Source organism: Athene noctua, chromosome 1, assembly GCF_965140245.1.
Source record: "Athene noctua chromosome 1, bAthNoc1.hap1.1, whole genome shotgun sequence".
NCBI lineage: Eukaryota > Metazoa > Chordata > Aves > Strigiformes > Strigidae > Athene > Athene noctua.
This window is the reverse complement of record NC_134037.1, coordinates 96,539,786-96,556,938: the sequence shown is the minus strand read 5'-3', so window position 1 is coordinate 96,556,938 and position 17,153 is coordinate 96,539,786.

The window sequence follows — 17,153 nt, the reverse complement described above, 5'->3', positions numbered from 1 at the left end:
AAAGACCATGCAGCAGCTTTGTTCCAGAGTTTCTCTCTTAGACATTATTTAAGTTCTCCATTCTGTGTTAGTAGTGTCACCTAGCTAGGTGAGTGCTAGGGCAGAAGTTATTTTAATTCATACTACTCTGGAGTTTCTAGTCCCTTCCAGTTAAGAATACTAATGTCTATCTATATTTTTTCTTTCCAAGCTAGTCTTTCAAAACTGATGCATCTCAATAAACCTGTTTTCTGTGATAGCCTCACTGACTTCAGTATTACTGCATGAGGGATGTATCTTATTCATGTGCTCAAGCCTTATAAAAAGAATTACCTGAATTACTGGTACTAGCTACAGTGTGCTTTACTCCTATATTGTTGCTCAGGCAATAAGAAGGGATGAGGAGGGCATCCAGACATCATACTGTATTATTTTCCTCTTTTTTTGCCTTTACCACACTGAATCTACATAAAGGTGATCTGAATTGCTGCCTGGTATTTGGGAACGTTGTGGGATGGCATGGCAAACACACATCTTGAGAGCCAAGTAGGTGGGGTGTGGAGTGGGGGTGATAAACAGATTGAAGGAAATTTTGGTTTACTCCACACATAGGGCACCTGTCTATATGGAGGAAGAGGAGAAATATTCTGCATTCTCTAAATGATGCTAAACTTTGCTTGTTTCACATCCGGTGCAACCAGCCACCTCAATAAAAACAATGCACTGTACAAGACATATATCTCTAAGATACAGTGACCCCAGCATCCCTACAGGAAGGTGGTTGTGTACAGCCCCCTACCACAGTGGACAGACCACACACAAAGTGCACCTCACAGCCCATAGCTACCAAAGACATGTACAAAAGATGTGTACCTCCTTCAAAATGTCAAAAGCGATGTGAACGGAAGGCTTAGTTAAGCTTAAGGTCCTTTGAAAATGTTTTTAAACTACAGGCATTTCAAAAAATTCAGCTTTCACAGCTCAAACTGACTTTTCAAAGTAATTATTCTTCTTACTTGTTGGCCTTTCTAAATTAGTTACAGGAGTGTTTGGCTCTCTCAGCATTTGGAACCCCATTTCTCTTTTTCATAAAAGTGAAGGTGTTTTACTTTAGTAAGAGATGCCTTGTAATTTTTCATCATCAAACTATTAGACAGTGACTTTAATTTTCTTGATATTTTCTGTCTTCTCTTGATTAATTGTGACATCTCCATTACATTTTATGGAATCATTAACTTAATGACATATTGCTTCCATTTTATATTTCCTCTTTCTACATCTGTCTCTTACTCTAGGACAACTTTGTCCCAGAAGGATGAAAAAACCTGCAGCTAACAAACAAAAAAAAAAGGGGGAATTTGAATCTCAGTGATTCAATAATCTTTGCAAGGCTCAAGATAAAGGACACAGGAATTTAAATCTCTGTTTTCAAGCGAAACATTCAATCATTTTGCTCCCTTGCTTTGCAACTGGTCTTAAATAACACAAAATCCTCCCAGTTACAATTTTCCAAGAAACAAATTGGGTTTTTTTATTATTTTCTCCAGTATCAGTGTGACCTTGCCAGATTGTGAAAAGACTGCTGGTCTGCCCTGAGCAGAGCATAAATTAGGCAAAAAACCCTCAGGCAATTGCTCAGGATCCTTATCATTTTGGTTGTTTTCCTCATGATCATATACTTTGGCAAATGACCTGGAAGGACTGACATAGCACTGCTTGTTTCTGAAATATTTTATTTTGGTTTATACATGAAACACTACACTTAGACAAAACGTGCCATTTTTGTATTGTCCAGCCCATCTGAAAATCCATTTATTTATCTGTTTTTAAAAGAAAATCTACTGTTGAAAAGTATAATGTTATAAAGTTATTATATACAAGTATATTATTATAGATGTGTCTTAATAATATTTTAATGATCCTATTTTTAATATAGGTGTTATACATTTGTTGGATGTCCTCAGCGTTCATGTACTTTTTTCCACTGTTGTGTTATATGCCACCATGACCTATGGTCAACGCCAAACATTAAGGAAGAGTGTTCTCTACACAGAAACTCCATCTTACCAAATACTGAGTACTACAAATTCAGAGCTTGTAGGGGGATAACATGTTATTTATAAATGACCACACCCAAAGGGGAGAACACCTTGCTCTTCATAAATCACCTTGAAGATACCCTTAATACAAGTCACATTTAGTCAAAAAGGAAAAAAATACAGATGAAATTTATAGACATGTGCTTCTTTTTATATCTCAAATCCACTGTGGACTTCCACTCATATAAAACTTCCTCCTTTGTCCCTGAATGTCCTCAGTGTAAAACTTTATCTGGAAGTATTTTATATGATGGTTACACCATCCCTTTAAACCACCACTGGTCCAGACTTTTGCTGAAAAGGAGGACATAACTGCTGCCCACCTGATCCATACACTTCTCCCTTCAGCCAGCCAGAGAGAAAACCACATCAAGTAATGGCTTTGGGTGAAAGCCAAACCTGTAAATGAAAATCAGAGGTCAGTGGAGTTGTTTCCCACTCTGGTCACCGTGGGGCTGCACAATGCTGACTGAGGCACAAGAGAAAAGGTGACAATGACATCCAGCACTGGTGATGGGGTGGGAATGATGACAGGGATGAGCTAAGCCTGCTTCTTTGGAGCTGCAGAAGATTAACATGTTCATGCAACCACTGCTTGAGCTTCCTTCCAGCTGCTGATTATCTAGGGTACTACAAGCTGTTAGCCCCTTGTGAGGTTATTTTTATTTCTACTGGTTGAAAAGGATATATAAATCTTAAGGTGAATCCTCTCTCATACTCTGAATTCACAAAGGCATGACATTCATTTACAGTCCATAAAGACATACACGTTATAGTTTTGACCCATGTTCATGGCATACAATGTTAATGTGAAAATGAAAAATGTTTCAAACTGTATAGTCAAAGTATGCTTTTTAAATTGTTAAAATGAAACAGGTTGGCATTTACAAGGGAAAATAGTTCAATTGTGAAAAGGACTAAGGAAAATGCTCTTGCTATTTTTTGAATGGCCTCTTTAATTTTTTTAATGATGCTCAAATCTTCCAGCTAGCATCCACAGTTTCAACCTCTACAAACGAATTTTGTCAAGTTCCTCTTTATCAAAAAGAAGTCTGAAAATGTGTCTAGTTTTACTACCTACCTCTTAATCTACCAAGCTAATATCTCATCCCTTTGCCTGTTGCAGCAGCAGGTAAAAGGTGGGATATGAAATACCCCATGCTGCTCGACACTGTTCAGGCCCAGAAAATTGCTGTTACATTGACAGCAGTTTTTGTCCAATGCTCTCCAAGCTGCTCAGGGGTTGCTTAATTAAGGTTCACAGTAACTCTGTAACGTAAGTAAATACTACTGTAATTTTGTAAAGAAGTAAAACAAGCCATAAAATAAGTAAAAATGATGCCTAACATTAAAAAAATAACCTAAAACAACACACATATGAGAGCCAGGAGCAGAAATGCAAGAATCAGACTCATGAATTTCAGGTACTAGCACCAGAAGAATCTGACAGTCTACTTAAAAATCCTGGTGCTCATTAGGTTAATCACCTGTAGAATCTCTTTCTAGCAGCTTCTTTCTCCGATCCCTCCAGCTTTGTCTTTGCCTGGTACATTGTATGAGAGGTCTCTAGGCACAGTTAGCAGTCCAGCTCACCACTAGAAAAATGTGTAAAATATTTTTTACTAATTGCAGATTTTACCGACTTCACATGCACATTCAGGTGATAAAAGCAACACACTTTATTTCTACTTACCAGGAAGCTGATAAGCAGACATTGAAATGATGCTGTTTACATACAGGATATTTGGTGCTCTCTGCCTGGTTCTAATGCAGCACCCGAGTCATTCTGCCTCTCAGAGACTTAGGGCTATTGGCAGCCACGAAGCTCTACTGTATAGACACAATTTCTTCCTTCGTACTGGGTGTTCTTTGGGGGAGCAGGTTTCATACTTCAAAAATGTCTAACAGATAGTGGAAGATACATACAAATACATAAGAAATATTCCTCTAAAAAAGTAAGATTAATATATGAATAGTGTTTAGTGGGATGCAGGTTTAAACCAACAGCTGAACTGATAAAAGCTGTGTGCTTGGCTATCTGAAATTACATTTTCTCAAGACAGTATGTCACTGCTCTCTATAAGTATATACAAAATACCTATACAAAATACCTACATATATATATACACACACAAAGGTACTGTCCAAGGGCTCATTACTATTTTGATTCACTAACTTTCCTCAGTCACCAAAGTCTGCCATGACTGTGGCATCACAGAAGAAGCAAGACCCATGCAGGGTACATTACATTTCCCTGGTATTCTCTTGATGAGAAAGACAAGACTGAATCAATGCCTGGCCATAAATACCCTGAACTTTATTGGGTAAGATAGGCTCAGAATCTAGATCCCAAACACGTTGCTAATACATAAAATGTTTTATAGCTGCCATCAGATATTATATCTGTAATTCATTACCCAGGATTCTTGAAGTGCTTATTGACATTAACAAACAAAACCTACACAATCCCTAAGTGTAGTTTCATTATTGGCATTTCAAGGGACCTGTGGGAAAACAGTTCTGGGCTTTGGCTCTTTAGTTGTTTTATTCTCTTTGCAAGAAACTGAAGTGAGAAGTTTGGGGAACTGAAAAGTACAAGTGATGCATCTAAGAGTCAGGAGAAGAATTAATTTCATATGCCCATTAGGAAACCATCTTTTCGAGACAAGAATAGGACCATATGTTTCTTTTATATTTTGGCATGTCATTAACAATAAGAAAAAATAGGCTTGTAATGAGTCTCAAGGAAGCCTTTAATCCAATCTTTTTTTTTTTTTTTTATGAGCTGGACCAAGAGTTTGTAACATCAAATAAGATCTGAAAGGGGGTATCCTCATATAGATGTTCATCTGGGTTGCTCACCACTCTTACAAGTATATTCTACTCACTCACATTGTTCACCCACATGTTTATATTTTCATTCCTTTCATGAAAGTGTCCTGTAATTTCTCAAGAACAAACTAAATGCACACAGCTGACAAACTACACTTGGGAGACCAACTGCAATATAAAAACACATAACAAACCACTGCAGTAAAAATGAATGTCGAAAACCTAAAAATAGTTACTGCGCAAGTAATGAGGTGAAACAAACAAGGCTCAAAAGGAAACAGACCTAAATGAGCTATAGCTGGAATTGCTGAAATGTGCCAAGACTTATGTGAATACAAATAGCAATAAGAGGACAAAACCTTTGTGCTTAGTTAATAAATCAAAGGGAAACACAGTTCCTGGACACATGCATAAACCACTGTATCTGTGAAGGAAATAATGTCATATAAGAAATGTGCCACTGAATATATTAAGCAAGGGAGAGACAATTCTGCAGACAAACAAATGGCAAATATCCAGTCATCTCCTGATTAGAGAGATTGACTTTGGCTAAGTATACATCACAAGATAGAAAGGAGTAAATAAAACAGAACTGCTCTCGGAAACAAAACCAACTGCATTATCATCCAGAGATTATCCGTAAATAGGTGATGGTGAGACATTGTGCTGGTTTGGGATGTCAGTATTAGATCTATGACCACAGACTCAGCTGAGTAAGGATAAAGTCTCACATAAAGTGGGAACATTATTCTAAGGGCCGAAGAGGGAAATCTGGGCACTGGGACGATTTCTATGTTCTATGATGAATACCATACATTTGAATACATTTTTGTTAAGACAAACCTGAGCAACTGCTCAGGCTTTCACAGTTTAATTTATACGTTGACCATTCTGGGCCTTTTGAAGCAGGAAGAAATGGAGCATCTGGGGAATAACAATGGGGTAGGGCATGGGATAGCAGCTGAATACTGAAATGCACCATTTCTTTGTATCCAGGAGAACAGTACCCAGCCTGAAACCAAATTTCTTCCCTATTATCACCTTTTATGAAAGGTTCAGTGCTGCCAAGTTCTGGCTGGTCCACAGAGGTCTCTATAGGCATTAGCATCTCTGACTCAGACTGCAGTTATACACCATAAAACAAGTAATTCATCCTGTGTGGTGGCCCAATGAAGTAACAGTATGTCAGTGTTTTCCTGGGTCTCAAATAAAGACAATTCAAATAATTCCACTACTAAATTCCAGTATCCCTTCTTCTGGGCCCAAGATCTCCTACAATTTTTCAAGGAGGAATAAAACCCTATGGCAGAAGAGTTTTTATAAACATGCCCAAATTGTATTTATCATGTTAAATATGCTTTTTTTTTTTAATAATTTTTTTTAATTAAAAAAAAAAAGGGGGGGGATGAACAACAACATTGTAACAAAAATTGTATTAGGAGAAGTGCCTCAAATATATTTTTTCATGTCTCTAGAATTACTGACTCTGCTTTTTTCAAAGCTTTCCCTTCATAATGAGTATTTATCTCTGTTTTCTTTCTTCTTGTCCTTATTTGTGACATATTTCTTCTCTTCAGAATCTCCAGCATAAGAACCAGAAATTTAATTATCACTTCAGCAATCTAAAGGGGAAAAAAAAGTAAAATAACTGCAACAGTTCTAGCAAAAAATTAGCCCGCTGATAGTATGTTCTGGTTAGTTTATTTAGTTATCTTTGGCCACCTGAATACACAGATTTCATGGTATTTCCATACACTTTCTTGCCTGGCTTCATGCCTGTCTCTACTTCCCTTTGTTTATTTGATCTTTCTTACCTTTTCTCTCTTATGTTGCAGCTGACTTCTTGTTTGACTTCTGCAGGAAATTCTGTATTAGGCATAATCTCTCTGTAAAGAACAAGTGACACTGGGAAAGATGGCAGCCATACCATGATGGTAAAACATTTTGATCCAAAACCCCACTGAACTTGTTCCCCATGCTTCCAAGTTTGGCAAGACTCAAACAAAAAAATAATGTAATTGGCTCAGGTGTTTGTTAAAGAATCCTCCAATCTGACAGTTGCGTCTGACTTCCATTCAGTGAAGCCAAAGTCATATATTTTATGTGAAGGAAAAGATGCAACTAACAGATCCAGGCAATAAAAATTAAGTGAAATATTTTATAAGTTGGAAAGGGCTTCTAGATAAACAGGAATATTTCTGAATCTATATTTGATGGAAAACTACTGGTTTTTTTCACCTAAACCATATAATCTAACACCTACAATTTTAGTTTGCCAAACTTACCTTTGTAATTATAATGATATGCAAAACCAAAATATTTCCCCAGTATAATGAAAAATCAAGGAAGATTTTATGAATATGGAAATATATTTTCTAATTAACTATAAAAATGAATTTCAGGCAAGATTCTGCGAGTAAAACCAGTATTAATAGCAAAAATTCAACCATAATCTAGCTCTCCTCAGAAATGCAGACTTTGGCCTGTTCAGGGTCCTCCTTGGAGGAATACCATGAGTAACTGTCCTGGAGAGAAGAGAGTTTCAGGAGAGCTGGCTGATCTTCAAGGATCAGCTCCTTCAAGCTCAAGAATGGTCCATCATGCTGAGGAGGAAATTAAAAAGGTGGCAAGAGGTCTGCATGGATGTGCAAGCAGCTCCTGACTAAACTGAAGCATAACACAGAAAGGTACAGGAGGTGGAAGCAGAGTCTGATGTCCTGACAGGAATATAGAGACTCTATCAGCATGCAGGGATGGATGAGGTCAGGACAGCCAAAGGCCACCTATAATTTAATCTGATGAGGGATATGAAGGTCAACAATAAGGACTTCTAAAGGGATATCAGCTACTGTCAAGAAACATAAAAATACACAAAATTCTCAATAAAGTTGAAATGAACAACCTGAATGGTATCAAAATGAAGCTTTTGGTAAGGTCATCTGAAGATTTCTGAAACAAAATATATTTACAATTTGCTTTTAGTCTGAACTTTAAAGTGGAAGCATTTAATTGCAGCGGCAGAGAAGACAGAATTACAAAATCTAGTAATTACCCAAGAAAGAAGTTTCTGGGTTTTAAACACTAATCTTTTGCTTTGGCTGTGGTCTGAACTTGTTCAGTTGTAAACTATGTTGATAGTTTATAAATATCATAGTAAACTATGATATAGTTTATATCATAGTAAACTATGTTGATCACAGTTTACAGGGTAATTATTTCAGCCAAGAATTATTCCAAAACACGGGTTAAAATATGTTGCTGATTTCTCATGAGCTTTCAAATTAAATTCAATTTCTATCCCTTGATTTGGAATAATACTTCAAATTTGCAGATTTGAAGTACTGCAGAATGGGCTTTTTGTCACCCCCAAGAAAACACTTCTGGCACTGGATAAGTTATATACTTTTGGAAATCCTAGTTGAGATAGGTCAGTGGAGACTCATTAGAGCATGGCAACAAAAGGCCATGAAGTGATGGTGACCTGGACTTTCCCCATGTTCAGCTCAGTGCACTCAGGGGCACCTGCAAACTTCAGCGTGTTGCAGGGGGCAAAGCTGCCTGGCAAAAAAGAAAAGAAAGATACCCGAGTACTGTGAGAAAGGGGCAGGACATGGTGCTCAGAATGGGGGGTTCATCAGAGAGCTGTACCTCACTTTCATGTGATGAAATAGCCTGGGAAAAGGAACTAAAATAAGAGTTTCAGTCTGGAAGCTTGAGTTAGAAGATATGTAGTATCAGACATGTGACAGTCTAAAGTCCATTGGACAGAGACAGTTCAAGGGATAACTATTAAGATCATAGAGGAAACTTAAAGTTTATCAGTTCCTAGTTGTTGAAGTGATTGATTTAGCAGCCCGCCTTTTTGGAAAATTTTGGTCTTTTTTTCCTGCAATGTAGATATACTGAACACTATGTAAATGCAACCAGAAGCCACCACATTTTAGAAAAATGTTCTAAATTACTTTAAAATTAAGGCCTCGGTACTGATACTAACTCAAACAGATGATCATTGCATAAATTAAGGTTCAAGTGTTGAAAGAGTAATAAAGATTTCCTCTCTTCCTGAGTGCAGTGTAAGCACAGCTTGCACAGTTATAAAGTTTGCTTCTGAGCAGTTCCATGTGCAGATGTATTTACAGGTGCACACATGCAGAATGTTAAGCTTTGTCATCTTAAAATATCTCCCTCTTCCTCTCTCTCTTCCTTGAAGTTGCTTTAGTTTGTGGAGCAGGTTTAAAGCTTACTACTTCATGTCTGCTGGTGCAGTAAGCATTCACAGCTTTTTTTTCAGATGCGTACACATCCAAATGTGTACTCACAGTCTCAGGTGCAATAATACTCCATTTCTTAAAGGACAGGAAATTATTTATTAGAGTGAGACAGTTCCTCTGCAATAAAAAGGAAGATATAAAGATAAAATCAGAAATCATATTCGTCTACTAGGGACCAAAATATGAAATAAAAAGCAACCAATTGCAAAATAACTACTTAGATCACAACAAGCCATTTTTCATCTGTAGCACTGAATGTGTTTTACAAAGGCAGCCAGTATCTTTATGCCCATTTAAAGTCAGCTAAACAGAAGGGCACGTGGAGGTGAAATGGAGAAGGCCACAGCAGGCATAAGTAACTGGGAAGAGAACTCAGGGTGCAATCACTGATAATGCTGTCTTTTTCAAGTGAGGATTTAGAGGTGTCAGCTGAACATCCCTACCATCAACAGCAGAACAGCTTTCAATGTGAGGTAAGGGACATGCCTTGGAAAGAGCAACTCATCTGGGATTAGAAAGTGCAGCCCGCATCACTCATAATAATCTCCAGGAGCACCTTTTTGTATTTTTAAGAAACTCAGTAGAAACCATCAGTTTGACAGCACTTTGGGGATGTGATGGAGCAGGTCTACTGAGAATCCAGCTGTCCTGTGGAATTTCAGCATAAAACTAGTGATGAAGGTTGAGTAAAGAGCTTCTCTCAGTTAAGGACTAGATGAGAATAACTTTCTTATCTCGCGAAGAGTTTAGCACATGCAAATAATACTTGTGTGTTAGCTTTTCCATGCGATAAACATTGCAAATCAGCCCAAGAATTATAACAATATTTATATGTACACATACACACACAGTAGCATCTGCATGCAATGATTTTTATGTGTAAGACTGAGAGAATCTTAATAGCATTAATCATAAAAATAGTAGTGTCTGATTTATACCAACAATGTGATTAATACAGTGTAAGAAAGCATCCCTGTCTTAGAGAAGAGAGAAAACCAAGATGTATTAGAAGTTCCATACTGGAAGGGTTTATTTTCCCTTTTTCCCCTCATCTTGCTCCACTATTTTTAGATGCTTTTGCCCTAGGCTTCATCAAAAGAGCACGATGGGAGTACGGTATTCATAGGCAAAACTGAAGTTCCAGCTTCTAACCAGAGCTAGATTTATTTCACTAAAAATTTCACTGGCTTTATTCATCAAGGGCTTGCTTTCTCACTCAGCGTTTGGACAAGCATCTCACACATTCTTCTCACTTCAAAAATCCCCAACACTGCAGTTTGTCAGCCTGATAAGCCCCCAATCTATTCCTGCAGGCAGTTATCTCTGAAAGCCATCTTGCTGTTAACAATGACCTCATCTTCCACTGGAAAAAAATTTTAAAACCTCCATAATTATTTCCTTGCTGCCTAAGACTGTGTTCTTCTTTCATTAGCATTTCTGTGTCCCACCTGCAATTAAATCATCTTGGCTTCCAAAGCCACATACTAGGGATGAAATTTCTAACAATGCAGTAACCTTTATAAACTGCAAACACACAGTGATTAGCATACCTTTATCCAAACCAACAATCATATGTGTCAATTTTTCTTTTAAATCAAGCAGTGATGACGAGGATGACTCTCAGAAATGAGCAGGATAAAGAAGCACAGACTCTCCATGGCTCACTGTGGGACTTTAATCTTTTTTATGATCTGTGGTAGGTTACAGGCAGTAAGATTGCTAGAAGTGTCAGAATGCCACTGCTTGTGTCTGCAAATTATTATTAACACTATCTATCCACCTAATTAGATAGTCCCTCCTCACAGAAATATCTCAAAGACTCATTTTCAGTGGTGGATTTTATTTACAGTGTCCTGGGAACAACAATAAATACCTTTGGCAATAAAACTGCCTCTTGCAGAGGGATAGAAATTGTTAAAGTAAGGGAGTCACCTAAGGCCACAAAAGGAAATCTGTTGCCAAGCCAATAGTTGAACCCACATCACTTGGATATTGGTACGATATTTGACAGATTGATGAAGTAATTGTTATTTTACAACTAAAAGTGGTATACCTGTGTAACTGGAATTCCATGGTGCATTAAGTACATGAGTTTTCAGCAGAAAAACATGTTTTCTATGTATATGAATTAGGTGAGGTTTAAAACTAGATAACAGCTCAAAGATGGTGACTTAAAAAAAAATTTCCACATTTTCATTTTGCAGGCTTAAAAGCAAATTTCAGTAGTTCTGATGATGAACACATAGGAGATAGATCAGATCTCCAAATGGATTTGACAGAGATTCTTCTGTGAGGTAGACAGCAGAGAGGAGCCAGAATCTGACATCATTTCCATTCAAATAAATATCTAGTGGCCAGAGGCAGAAAAAGAGAAATAGTTTTTAAAAGTGTCTTAGAATATAATGTATTGCAGTAAGCCATGGCCTTCCCAAAGCCTTCAAAACCAGGACTCCAGAAGTTTCCTTCTGGGCAGCAGCTGGTGATCTGACAGAGCACCTATGCCCAGCTTTAATAGATTTAATTTACAGTGAATGAGTCAACAGCCAGATCTGGCCTCATTAAGAGGGAGGGGCCAGAAAGACTAATAACCTGTTTTATGAAAGAAAACCTCTATGCATGGCTGTAAAGGGAGTGAGGCATGGTGAGATTAGAATAATCGCAGAGAAGCTGACAAGCAGAGGGAGAAAAACTTAGCTGGACTATGAATGAATAGAAGGAAGAAGATAACTGAGGGCAAATTGAGTAGATATGAGTGGAGATTAAGAAGGGTGAGCTAACGGAGACTGATAGTCTGATGCATTACTGTGAAACACTCAGACTTCACAGTGAAAAAGACATAATATGAATATAGCCAGGTTTTGAAATAAACGACAAATTGTGGGAACAGAGGTGAAATAAAGCTACTTGACCTGTAAGTCAGGTCCCATTCTGAATCAGTAACTTTGTTAAGAAAGATTCACAGCTTTACCTTTGTTCCAAATTGGATATGCAACCAAGTATTTACTTGGCATGTGTATAACTGTGTGCTGACATTCTTGCCATCTTAAATAATATGTGGTTCTCTAACCATATGTATGTGAAAATTTTTCATACGCAAACTAGCCTGAACCATCAAACCCCTAAGGCTTTATACAACTGCAACTTGTCATTTCTCTGTACATGTTAGAGTTTCTTTTTTTTCCTTTCTGAAGTACTGTAGAAAATAATTTCGTGATTTCTATTTCAAAGTTCACCTTGTTAAAAGTCTGCATTGATCCCCCCAGAGAGAGAAAGAGCACGAGAGAACAAGCCTACATAGAAGAGAGAAAACTCAATAAAAATCAGTCCTTAACACTGCTTGGAGACATGCAAACCGTTTCTGACATACTTGTGAGGACATTTAACTTTTTCTTCTTTCAGAAGTTGTCATCGTAGCAAAATACTTTTGTCTTTTATAAAACTCCCAGGGTCTCACTCTCACTCAGGCCAGTGAAATGTAGCCACATCCTGCAGAGAGAACAGTAACATTCCTCTTCTATGGCTCTAGAGTGGTGGGCACAGGATCATTAACCACAACTACATTCCAGAGCCGACAAATGTGCAGGTGAAGAACTGCTGCTGCAGTTCTGAAAGGGTCTGTCTCTTCTGGGATGTGACAGGAGGGTAAAGGAAACTCCATTAAGCGCTCCTTTGTAAGAATTTCTGTTTGCCTGAAAGCCCTTGAATCCTCACTAATTGAAACTTCTGCATAGAGTTTCACAGATTGGGAAAAAAACACCCGAACACAAACACACACAAAATTGAGCTTTGCAAAATGATAGGGGTCTTTAATTTTAATTGTTTTGCATAATTTAGGTTTAATTGTATTTCAAAATGTTTCCCAGAATCACACATTATGTACTTAAGTAGGAATTGTGAGGGGAGAAATCTTTGACTATTGTGCAAACATTGGCCAGCAGCACATGCTACTGTAGAAACTGATCCTGATAATGTTGCAATAATCTTCATAGTTTGTTCTACTGGAATTTGTTCTACTGAAACATTAACAGGTCAGTGTTGAGGTAAGATGACCCACAGTGATTTGAATTGGAAGCTCTCTCCCTGTGGCAAATAACTGCCAGAATCTGGATTTTAGCTTGCATTAGCTGGACTTTCTCCATCTTTTTTTCAGTTTTGGCGATTTTCTACAAAGTGACACCTTCCCTTACCGGGCACTTGCTTTTAACAAGAAGTGGGATATTTGTGTGCTTCTTTGTGCAAGATCCCATTTCTCAGAGGACTGGACTGCTGTACAAACAAATCTTATCTCAGCTCCCCACTAGTCACCCCGCAGTTCAGCTGGGAGATACACAGAGATTTTTCCAATCATTGTCACAGACTTGCATTTCACAGAAGCTCTCTTTTATTGCCTTTTTTTTTTTTTTTTTACTTTCTTCTCCCAGAAGTGAAGTGTACCCCTAGCAAATATGGATTACTTTCCCTCTGATCTGTGTTTGTTTATCAGGTGGCTGTAGTATTAACTAGAGAAGCTATTGTGTATTGACTTCAGTCAAGTGGCAGAAGTTTTAATTAACCTTCATCACATTGACTATCTTAGGAGATCAGGGAGAGAAAATTCATCTTATTCTCACCCTGATCTTGTGCATCACACCTTTATAACTGTAGCAAACAGGGTGTGCAGTGAAGAGTAAACACTCTGCCCAAGACAGGATGAACAGGATCTCTTTTAGAAGTATCTCTCACTGTCAGCAGATGTAACTGGGGAGATACTTTTTCATTTTATTTCCTAGAGTTTGGGATGTCTAGGATTAAAAAAAGCAAGTGAAGCTCTACCCCTGTAATTCACTTGTTTAAACTGGCAGTGAATGTTGTTTTATGCAGCTTTATGGCTGCTAAACAGGATTCTGCCTCTTGATCCATTCAGTAAGGAACGCCTGTTTACAGGGAAGCAGGATAGTCTAGGATATGGATGTTGGCTTTATCTCTTCATTCTATCACAAATTTCCTTGTGCATCACTGGCTGAATCACTTAGACGTTATGTGTCCTAGATCAGTAAAACATGAACAAATAAGAGTTCTTTACTTTTTGGGAGGGCTGGTGAAGACAAAAAAAAAAGAAAAAAAAAAAAACCTTTCTCTTGAAGCTAGAACAGGTAAAAGCAGGGTTTTTTTTAAAAAAAGACAGGTTGCTAGGGTTTGGTTGTTTTGTTTTTTGCTTTTTTTTTTTTAATAGAAGCATTTATGAGCAGTTCTGGCTTTTTCTCTTCTGCTGGCAGCAATAGCAGAGATACAAGTGACTAAATGCATTAACAATCCCTTCATCCTTTAGGGTCTTCCCTTCAGTTCATGACTGATGTGTGTATGAAGATTCAGAGCTTTTAAAAGCGTGACAGGAGGAAGAGCCATTTCTGCTGCTTGTGTGGTCCTGCATCCTCAAGCCTGTTCCCTCCATTTAATCTCCTCTTAGATTTTCCTTTAAGGCACTGAGTTTGGTGTCTGCCTCAGTCTGGCACATCATATTTTAGTCTGGGATTTCCCAGACCCAAAAACTTGCATGGAAAGAACATAAATGGAGCTCTCTTACTAGACCTAATGTATATGTGCGGTCTTTCTCTGTAGGAGCAATGGTGTCTGCAAAATCACAAAATTAGAGGGTATCTAAGGGTCACCTGTGCAGCCTTTCACCATATCTATACTTTTCTATAGCCCTTGGAAATCAATTTATCTTGTTTTCTCTAGGTCCTTCCCAAAAACAGATGTTTGGCTGATAAGACATAAATGTAATTTTATGTAGCTGATGTTTCTTTTCCTGGACAAACAAAACAAAACAGAACAAAACATCTTTCTCTTGATGGTCAGATAATGAGTTAAAGTTTTTATTTCTCAATAGATTTTCCTCAAACTCTTTGAGACTTCAGTTCAGATGGGAGAATCTAGACTTGAAACATTTCTCAAAGTTAATCTCATTTCATTTTCACTGCCACCTGTTATTTCCCCATGGTGCACAAGCAGTCACATATTAAATATTCAGACTGTGTCTAGAGAAGATAAAATGTCATCAGATTATAAGGCTAAGGGCCTGATTTGATAATGAGTTTTCCCTGTTTCACATCAAAATACTAAACAAGTCAAAAAGCATTTGCAATTATTTCTAATCTCAAAAATTAAAAAAATCACTAATTTTCTCTGTGCTAGATTAAGTGTCGAAACTAAAATAAAAAGTATGCTTTTCAGTGGGCTGTAAGAAGTTATGAACAATTAAAGACTGTGGAAATAGCTGGCCTCTCACCTTTAACTAGTGGAAGTTTGCAACTATGGTCAAATTGATAAAATTCCAGCAGGTTGACACATATCTATGTGTCTACATATAATTTTAATCTAATTTTAAGTATTTCTGGGACATTGGAATTCCCAAAGTCTTCATGACTGAAACAGTAGCTTAAAACTTTATGACATTCACCTGATTTAGCAATATATTTAATCCTATTTATATCTCTTTCAGGCATACAAATAATTCAGATGGATCAGTGAGATTATGACTATGTTTAAAGGTTCCATGTGCATTTAACTGAATCAGCTAACTACTCACCAAATCAGGACCTATGTGAAAATGGACCAGGACTGTTGAGGTTTTCTTGGTTTAAAAAAAAAAAAAAAAAAAAGAGAAATCAGCAGGGAAAGGCTGGTTCAGCTCTTGCAGCCTCTGAGTAGGACTCACTCTGGAATACAACAGAGAACAGAGTTTGTGCACTAACCTCTTGGGAAGGATAAGGAGCAATAATCCTAGAAGAAAAAAAAAAGTACTCCAAATATATTTCTGAAACACTGCATTTTCTTTTCCTTACCTTTGTTTTTCAGTATTTTTTAAATTCATGTATTTGATTAAAGTAAGAGAAAGATTTCTTTGTCTATGATTTTATCTTCATAAAAAAGGGATTTCTGAATCTGGATTGCTGCTGGTATTTAATATGTCAAGACACAGTGTAAGTCCACTCATGCCACATTTGTTGATTACCTTATCAAAAAGAAACTAAAAAGAGAAGCAACAGCTCTCTGTGAACACTAGAAATGTAAAAAACACCCACAGGAATATCATATATTTGAAGTATAAAATGAACGTATATTCTTCTAAGGCTCTCAGATATTAATAATCAAGTGATTCTTCTAATAAAGCAAAGCCCTTAGTTGTCTTTAAATTCACAATGTTACTATAGTAGACAGGAAGCAAAGGACAGATGTTAGTAACTATTTCTGATAAAGATTGTATGTCACATTTATTTGGTACTTCCATGTGCATTTCTAAATTGTATCCCTTAAACCACCTTGTAGTCCACCCCCTAATCGATATCTCTTCAATTTGGCTTGCAGGATGTTATGGAACAGCGTGTAGAAAACTGTGCTAAATGACACATGCTTGCAAACAACAAACTTCTCTTCCTTCATCCAAAACATCAGTCATTCCATTGTGGAAGGAACAATTTGTGCCTGGTAAATCCATGCTGGCTTCTTTAAACTACTGCCTAGTAATTTGTGTGCCTGAAAAAAAACTTCCATCAGGACACAGTCTACAAACTTTTGGAGGCTGACTAGCCCATAGCCCAGACTGTTCTTTTAACCTTTTTTAAAGATGAGCAGGACCTCAGCTACACTCTTTGTAAGATTTACAAACCCACATGCTGGTGAACTGCAAAATTACCTCCTTTTTTCTTCCCACTAAAAATACTTGATTTCTTTACATTGAAGTCAGACATTACAATACTTATTTGCTCATATCATTACTTTACAGTTAGAAACAAAATAGAACCTTAACTAGATCTCTCAAAAATCAAGAGTGGCTTCTGATTATATGCTTACTATTGCTAAGGGCCAAGTAGAGAAAAGATGCAGTTGAGTATGGATCAGTACTGCACAGATAAGCCTGATACTTCTCTGAAACACAGATCTTTTACTGTGTTTTGAGAAACAGTGACACTCATATGCTTTATGGCCAGGA